Below are 8,687 nucleotides of genomic sequence, written 5' to 3'. Positions count from 1 at the left end.
GTTTACACGAAACGTCTGTTGGGCGACTTTAAATCTTTAGAAAATATTGATATTCATTACTTTCTGTTATGGACCTTCAGCAAGCAGATTTTTTTTTTTTTTGAGAACTTCAAAAGATTTTTGTAAGAACAGGCCAAAGTCGTGATACCAGAGCTGTATTGTCTGTCAAAAAATCACCTGTACTTCACAAGTGAGACTCTCAAAGACCCGTTTGCTTAGTCGATTTAGAGCGTGGGGTAAGTTCAATTTTTTTTTTTGGATTAAACTAGTGTCGTTAGGGAGGGAAGTGAACCATACTTTTAAATGAAAACAGGCATACTGTTCGTTTTTGAACAATCGAAAAGCATATCGGTACTGTGTACTGGAGATGAAATAAAAGTGGATACAGTTTTCGACTTCTGAAACATTAGAATACTGCGCATACACGGGAAAAAAGTGCGCTAAAATGCCATTAAAATTTGAAAGGACAAAATTGACGGCTCCAGTAAAAAAAAAAAACATCGGGGTTTAAATTAAATATGACCTCTCACGGAAAACATGATCTGGCGTTTGTTCAGTAACAGGAGATAACAATTAGATTCGTAAGTAAGTTACAATCCCATTCACTCACCTTTTACGCCTTTATATCAGTATGCATATTCTCCATACTTGTCCCTATATACTTACAAAGGTGCCGACAAAGAGAATTTATGACGATCAAGAGCTGCTTTAGGTGGTGATCATTTCTTCTATTCTCATGACCTACATATTTGATTCAGAGGTGATATTGTAAGGAGAATATAGATGTTAGTCACTCCTAGGGATCAAAGGGTTTTTGAAATTCCATTTAATCGTCTAAAATAATGTATACTCAAGTTGATATGCGCCTTAATATTATCAAAATGCAATAGGTAGCCGCACATAATTTCCAGATGTTTGTAAAGAAGAGAAAACTTGACAGTTGACTTGTTAATATTCTATTTTATATTTATGATAAAAACTTTGCACGTGTTGATTTCACTCTGTTTCTGAAATTTCTGTCCATAGTCAATAGGCCATTTTACAGTTGTGTACTTAGTTGCCAAGCCTTTGATTTGGAGTGAGGCTGAAGGTGACCTTGTTGTGATAGAGACCAGTATCTAGTTAGCATGATAACAAAGTTATTTGCATTTGAAAAACAGTAAGGTTTGTATCATAACAAGGTCACCCTTAGCCTCATTCCTGTTCAAAGGCTTAGCAACCAAGCACACAACTGTAAAATGGACTATTCATTGAACTGTTTACATGTCTCTCTCCCAAAATGGTTTAGATGAGTTATAATCCCTTTCTGTCGTAGCAGCTCTTTCACGTGCCTCATTTCGACCTTAATGCATTGTTTTGAAGTTTTCTTTATAATGATTTTAAAGAAGATCAAAGTTGTTTAGTTATGTTTTCCCATAAAGGCCTCTTACTTCTCAAGTTATTATCACACACGCGGCGCGGAAATGACGTTACATGAGATGTAGTCATGTCTCGTTGTGAGATCACAACGAGACCACTCACTTTTTATGGTCGGGGAAAGGGTGGGGGAGGTCGGCGGATTTTTAGGGGGGATCACATGGTAATCAGGGGAGGAGGATCAGTCGTCGCTAACAGACTATAATGGGAGGGGATCGTTTGAGTACTACAAAGCCTTAGAGGGGACATCAGGTAAATTATTTTCTGACACAACCAAATTCCTGGTTTGAACAATGCTATTCTATGATTTGAATAGAATAATAAAGACCTTAAGTAAACCTCGAAAAAAGCACGCAGAATTGCATGAGTAACTCAGACTGAGAACTTTAATTGGATATGATCATGTCATTTTTGAGCTACCTATTTTAATTTATCATAGACTGCTGCTAAACATTATCTTGAACACGTGTAGCTTACAAGTTATTTTTCGAACTAACTAGACGGGTGATGTAGCTTAATTTGAAAACCTAAATTATTGACATTTTTAATTTACAGCAACTCCGAGTTTGGTACAGTGAAACAAAAGACCACTATAAAGTAACGAAAAACGAATCCAAAAAAATATATATAACTTTGAAGTCATCTACTACTGAAAGAGGTCATCTTGAACAAAACTTTCTGTGGAGTTTTTCCTTCATTAGCTTTCATTCAAATTAGTTCCCCGTTGTTGGTCAAAGTCTTTCTCTTGCCTGTTCCATAACTGTGTAGAAAAAAAAAAAAAACTCTATTTAGATATTATAGACCTCTATAGATTGTGTGTTTTGTGTACTCTTTTCAGGTCACACGATAATACTCTAAAAAACTGTTTAAATTTCCTCTTGCACGTGTTCTCCCACCCAATAGGCAAGAGTCACGTGTATTTATTTTAGCGTAATTAATTAGTTTATAAGTTTATTGGCAGTTAATTGGACTTCCTAAAGTTCCCCTTTATACTAAAAACCGTTTGATCCACCCCCAACCCCCCCCTCCCCAACCCTTTCCCCCCCTTACCGATAATTAATAACTGGTCACTTACCGTATTTATTCGAGTAAACGCCGCGGCGTTTATTAAATTTTTCGTGATTCGAGTGCGGCGTATATTCAAGGACGTCGTTTGTTAAAATACAATTTATTTCTTGCAAACAATAATTGACCATTTTAATTTTGAAAAACAGAAACATTTTTTAGTGCCTGTCTAAAAAGTCGTTTTTTGTATTGTTCTCAATTTTACAATTTGCATGTTAATACTGCTGCAATACATAAAGGTAATAAAGATCTGATCGACATCAGAACTTGTGCATTCAAAAGGATTTGTGTGTCTGGTTCACTCAAAGTTTCCAACTGATATCAACGCAAAGATCGCTGTGTGCTTTTTGAGTCTATTATTCAAATAAAAGCCGCACCATAATGCGGCGTGTATTTGAGGGCGGCGTTTATCAATGTGTCTTCTCTAAAATGCGGCGTATAATCGAATAAATACGTAGCGGGAGCTTTCGTATTACTCGACGTGCTGAGTTTGTTTTCTGTTTATTTATTTTTTATCCTGCTGCTCTTTCCCCTCCCCCAACCCCACAAAAATATTATATTTTCTGCATCATAGAGACTGATAAGTTAATTTCAAATTTTCAACTTCGATTAATTCATTTCTGGTGTTCTGATTGGTTCACTCAACTCTGCCAGAGTTGAGTAATCGGGTTATCAGCTCATGTTGCGAGTCACCTTACATAGAAATGCATTACGCCAACTGTTGCGGTTGCTGAAAAAAGCTCCGATCATCCAAACTTTCAGGATTTAATGAAAGTTATTCCATTCGCGCTTATTAGATTCGAGATTGGTTAGAGCCAACTCGGCGCCTCGCGCCTCGTTAGTTATTTGCCATCTCATATCCAACGCGATTACGCAAAATATTGTTAAATATCAACTTCTGTCCATTGAACATCCGGCTATATAACAAAAGATCATGTTTCAATGGGAAAGCAATTACTCAAAATAACAAAGAAAATTAATAAAAATCCTTGCGAATGCGAACTACAGGTGTCAATGATATGACAGAGTGGATGCTGAAAATCCGGCTCTCAAAAGCAAATTGTCCACGTTATCAAAGAAATTATCTCTTATAATGTTTAATGCTGTCTTTGAAATCATTTCCAACTGGAGTATTGTGCATTTGAAAGTTAAAAAGTGAAGAGATAAGAAAGAATTTAAAGTGAGTCAATAAATGTTTTCGTCCATTCTGGCGGTCCACTTTATAGACGCCTAGAAGAGCTTGGCTTACTTAATTTAGTAAAGACATTCTTCTAACAAAATGAGCTGGCCTTGAAAGTTATCAATAGCATTAGAATTATGACTGAAAGCCCATGTTACCCACATTTTTGGCCAAGTTTCGTTTTCAGAGAAGTGGCTTACAAGACGAAACAAACTGTATTAGTGTGCTTCAATAGCTTGTGAACAGAATAGAGCGATCGCCTTACTCGAAACAAACGGATGTTTAGAGAGTTATTATGGGCAATGTTCAGTAAGTCAGTCGTTTTTTACTTTAAAACAATGATCTTTGTAAATTCTGACTGAAGATCTTACCTTGTCAAAGAAAATATTATCACTACGTTTACCAGAATACCATGGTCTATGCTATAACATTTTGACTCCTTTGTTTCGAAACTTATGAGAGACAAATTTCTATTCATCTACGTTCGCTACAAACGTCCAAAAAAAGACAACCAAGCCTAGGATTGCTACAACTTGAAATAATCTCGGCATTTTAAACCTAAACAACAAGAATCTTAGGCAACTCTTCAATGAAAAATTCTCAGTTGCATTTGCTATTTATGACATCAGATCATAAAGACAATTTTCAGACAATGTTATCGGCCTTTATGATATCCGGTTTTATTTGACAGTCTTCAAGGAAACCTTTGTCTATTGATTCGTTCGAGAACAATGGGGAAAGAAGGGAAAGAGTTTATAGTTAAGAATATGGGAAAGAGAACACGATTTACAGGTGTAAATTAGAAATGTCGCTTTGATTGAACAATTAAAAAATTTAGCGCAAAGTATTATGATGTATCCATATAAATTTGAAGTATCGAGGACGACAACGTTTTAAAGACTTTTGAGAATCAAATTCATAAGCATGTATATTTATCTGAGAAAAAGACATGATAAAAATTAATCTCTTAGTGTCTTTTTTTAAACACTTTTAATTAAAATAACGGACATATCACCCACGAGTTGTTTGAAGTTCTAGCTTATGATTTATTAATAAGCTGGAGAACCGGCCTTTGTCAACTGGAAATGGGCAAACCAGGGAAATTTTTCTGGGACGTTCGTATTTTAATAATTGAAAAGTAAAAAAAAAAACACCAAATCTATGATCGAAGTTGATCTGATCGTCGGAAATAAAGCAGGGAATGATTTATTTCGAAGACGGTGGACGATTCAAAATTTTCTGGGCTCAGAGAGAACTCCAAACTACTTTTGTAAGGGATTTTCGATCCTCCCAAAACTCTTTTTTAGCCTACTATCATAGTGATCGAGCCAATTCACAATATGTTCAATTTCTAGGGAAGGTAATGATTAATTCCAAATCCTTGGTAAGAAGAGTGAATTAAACCCAAATGGCTATTAAAGGTTTCATACACAATAACTCCAACCTTCTTCCCACTCTGCGCGTAGGTACGATATATAGTTCTTTTAAAAAAAGGAAGTAGTTGGCAGTCAACGTGATTAAGCTACCATAATCTTTGATAAAACAATGCTTATCATGAAACCGGCTGAACAATATCCTCCCTTAAACAGACAATGATTCTTCCCCTAAAGACACGTGGCCAACGTACGACTGAAAATAATTCAGGATTTGTTTCTACTTTGGTAAGAGGAACCCTAATTTATCAGGAACATCTTTAAAACTTCTAGCTCTTAACAAACACTTTTACTTGATGTAATAATTCATACTGTGAGGAAATCCTTAACAAAATTTAATGATTTGAAAGACGCGATTTCCTAGTCGTTGGGAACAAAACTGATTTGTGGACTTCCGTTTCGCAAAAACCGCGTGCTCAATATTCATCATCTGGAGACGTCTAAGAAAATTAAATTGTCTAAAACATATTTGCAACAGATAAATAAACCAATAAAAACGCCATGCTCATAGAATTATGATGTTTTGGTCGATAAATGTACTATAACATTGGCGATAGCTTATAGAATTATAGAATTATAGAATTATCTTCCCTGAATTGCCTCATGGAGATAAAAAAATTGGTTTCAAACAGGATCGCCCGAACAGCGGGATGACTTTTGAAATAATTTGATTAACAAAAGCCCCCTTAAAAATAACATAAATTATCGTATGTGTTCTTTTCAAGCTCAGCCTAATTTTTATGCTTTTATCAAGACAGCTTTTTGCTCTTCTATTAATGTGTTAACAAACTGTAAGACATTTCTTCATTCTAGGAAGTCTACCCTTGCATTCCGCCTAATATTTTAACCTGCGTCTTAATTGCGCTTGTTTCCTTGAAACTTTGAGGTTCCGTATCGTAATGAAACTGCAGTATTTCAATAAAAACTGTTTAAAATTAGGACCTTGTAACTGTTTCCCGATGACCATAACTGTATTTTGAGAAGGAGAGAAAAAAAAACTCTCTCTCCATTGTCTTTAAAAATGGACAGGTTTTTGTCGTGTTCACATGATTCAACAACTACTTCAGTAAATATTGTTTTTTCTTCTTCTAAATTGGATTACCCTTCTTCCGCCCAAACTTATCTACAAGTTATTAAGGGCGGGGGAAATCGGGAAACGGATGAATAAAATACGACAAATGACTGATAATTAAGATTAAAACATGTCAGGTAGTTTTAATTGTTCCACTAAGAACAATGATAAATGGATGACTTTGACTGATTCAGAAACACGTTAACTTCTCTATCACGAGTAAGATTACCGATGACATTGACAAAGCCACGGATGACTTTAATAAACGCAAAATTTTATAAATTTCACATTGTAAATAACATTGAAAGGGTAAATTTTTTCGTCCATAACATGTTTTTACTTTAGTTCCAAACAAAGGAGAAAATTCTACAGTTTTCTAACCTTCAAATATTGCACGCGACATGAAAAAAAAACTGTGGAAAATGTTTGGTTTATGCGGTCAGGCGACTTTTAAATTGGCGATCCAGTTGACCTTATTTCAATGTTAATCTTTGTTTTTGACAATCTTGATGAGACAGTTAAACCCATGATTGAAGCCACAATTTGAACAATTATATTCACAAAAAAAGTTGGTTATTTATATGCTAAACATTTTTCGTACTCAAATTTTGTCCTTGTGCAATTCAAATCCAGTGTATAACTTTCTAGAGTGCCAGACATCAGTACAAATATGATATCAGTGGTATTTTATTTGAAATTATAACGCTCCCATTGCTTAATTTTTTTAACCAAAGTAACAGAACGTAAGACACAATTTAAGTGTTATGCTGGATTATTTCCAAGCACGGATATCTCAAACTGTTTGAGCTTTTCCATTCAAGTTCCTTCTTGGTTAAGAGGCACAATTTTTCAAAGCAAACACCCTTTTTTCCAATTCAGTTTTTTAGAATTGTTCCATACTACTTATCATTGTCTCGTGACGAGGAACACTTTTATTTCCTAGACACGGAATAAACTATTAGAACCATTGCACTTCAACAAAATTATTTTCTATAATTTTTTTCAAAGTGACACGGCCTATCAAAACAAATACCTTTTTCTCTGATTCAAATTCACGGCGTTTTCCGCCATACCACGGTCTGTGAAACGAAGAGTATGTACCAAGAAACTCTCCGCCATTATTTGGAGGTAAAACATCCCTTGTCCAGCGACTTCTTGCAACGGCGGAATTCGATGCTAAAAGTGTTGCTGCGATAGAAACTAAAAAAATAGTTCTCAAGATGCCCGTCATATTTGTCCTTTTTCTCTTTGCAACTTCTAACTTGGATGAAACACGATTTGTTTTGATGGTTAAAAAGAACTATGGTCTTAGTTATAACATGGTATTGACAAATACATCTGAGTATTCATTGACGCCAACCAATCACGAGCGAGGAGGAAGTGCCAGTCTTATTTGCCTTGAAATGGCTTCCATTGAGCTTAAAAAACGATTGTAGACTCTGTAAGGTACACAACGTGGTTCTGTTTGGCAACAAACATCTAATTCTAGTTTAAATAAAAACTATTCCAGCTTTACAAAAAATGTTTTTTTGAACACTTTTCATGTCTATATCAACATTGCCAAATTATAAGACTTTAACGCTCTTATTAAGGAAATGAATTATCTATAGTAGAAATTGAGAAATTTAAGTCAAATCAAATAAATGATTGATAATTTCCTAACTCAATTTATTTGACTTATTATCGTTAAATCTGCGTAATTGCAGGTGTAAATTACGGAAAAACAACCCACAATAAATTTCTGGCAAACTATCTCCGACCACGTTTTAATCTCACTGTCAACATAATCGTTTAATAATTTCAACAGGTACTGAAGAAAGAGTCGGAATGTCAGCGGTAAAAAGAAAGCATAGAGATTTAACTGGTTTCAGTCTTCCTTGAGATAAGCGAAATTAAATGTCAGTAGATTTATTAGGAGATATTTCATTCGGTAGACATATTCTGTCACTTTTGTAGCCTATTAGAGAATAACCCTCTTTAACCTTACGTACTAGGATAGGGAATTTCAACGTATTCTGCTCAAGCTTGAAATTAGTAAGAATCATTTTCATTCAGTATCTAAAGCGGTAGAAATTGCTTTGGCTTTGCGATTGGTCGAGATCACTCTTGTGCCACCCACTAATGCAACCAATCGGATACAAACCTAAAACCAATCGCAGCATGCCCCCCACGTTTTCCCGCGCTCCGTTTGCCTGTTTTCGCTTTCAGTTCTGACGGGCTCCTTGCGATATTCCTGTTTTTTTTTTTCCAATTGGCTATTTAAATAATTTTCATTGCAGTGACGGTAAGTGGAAACTCGGCGGCAATTCGAGAATTTCCGCATGAACTCCGGAGAATAGAAGAGTTGAACTGAAAAGCAAACCAAAAAGGCAGTCATTTCAGAAATGGGAAAGACCGAGATTGCTTATCCAACAACAACTGACTGCATTAGGATATACTTCAAACCCTTCGAGAAGCCTTTTGCTGATTTCATCTTGGTTTACATGGAAATCTCATTTGGGGCGCTGAGTTTTCATCTCCG

General features: G+C 35.4%; 1 long non-coding RNA gene across 1 annotated transcript; it reads right to left on the bottom strand.

The window, feature by feature from the left end:
- Positions 1-1,775: 1,775 nt before the first annotated feature.
- On the bottom strand, positions 1,776-7,477 carry LOC149036815 (uncharacterized). The gene is made up of 2 exons (XR_016181520.1): positions 7,200-7,477; positions 1,776-2,176 (listed from the first exon to the last, which is right to left on the bottom strand). It is a non-coding gene; the product is annotated as an uncharacterized LOC149036815 (long non-coding RNA).
- Between the last annotated feature and the right edge of the window lie 1,210 nt (positions 7,478-8,687).

Source organism: Pocillopora damicornis, chromosome 12 (assembly GCF_964200805.1).
Source record: "Pocillopora damicornis chromosome 12, jaPocDami1.2, whole genome shotgun sequence".
Classification (NCBI taxonomy): domain Eukaryota; kingdom Metazoa; phylum Cnidaria; class Anthozoa; order Scleractinia; family Pocilloporidae; genus Pocillopora; species Pocillopora damicornis.
The sequence above is the reverse complement of the archived record's forward strand: the minus strand, read 5'-3'. Positions and strand labels throughout refer to the sequence as shown.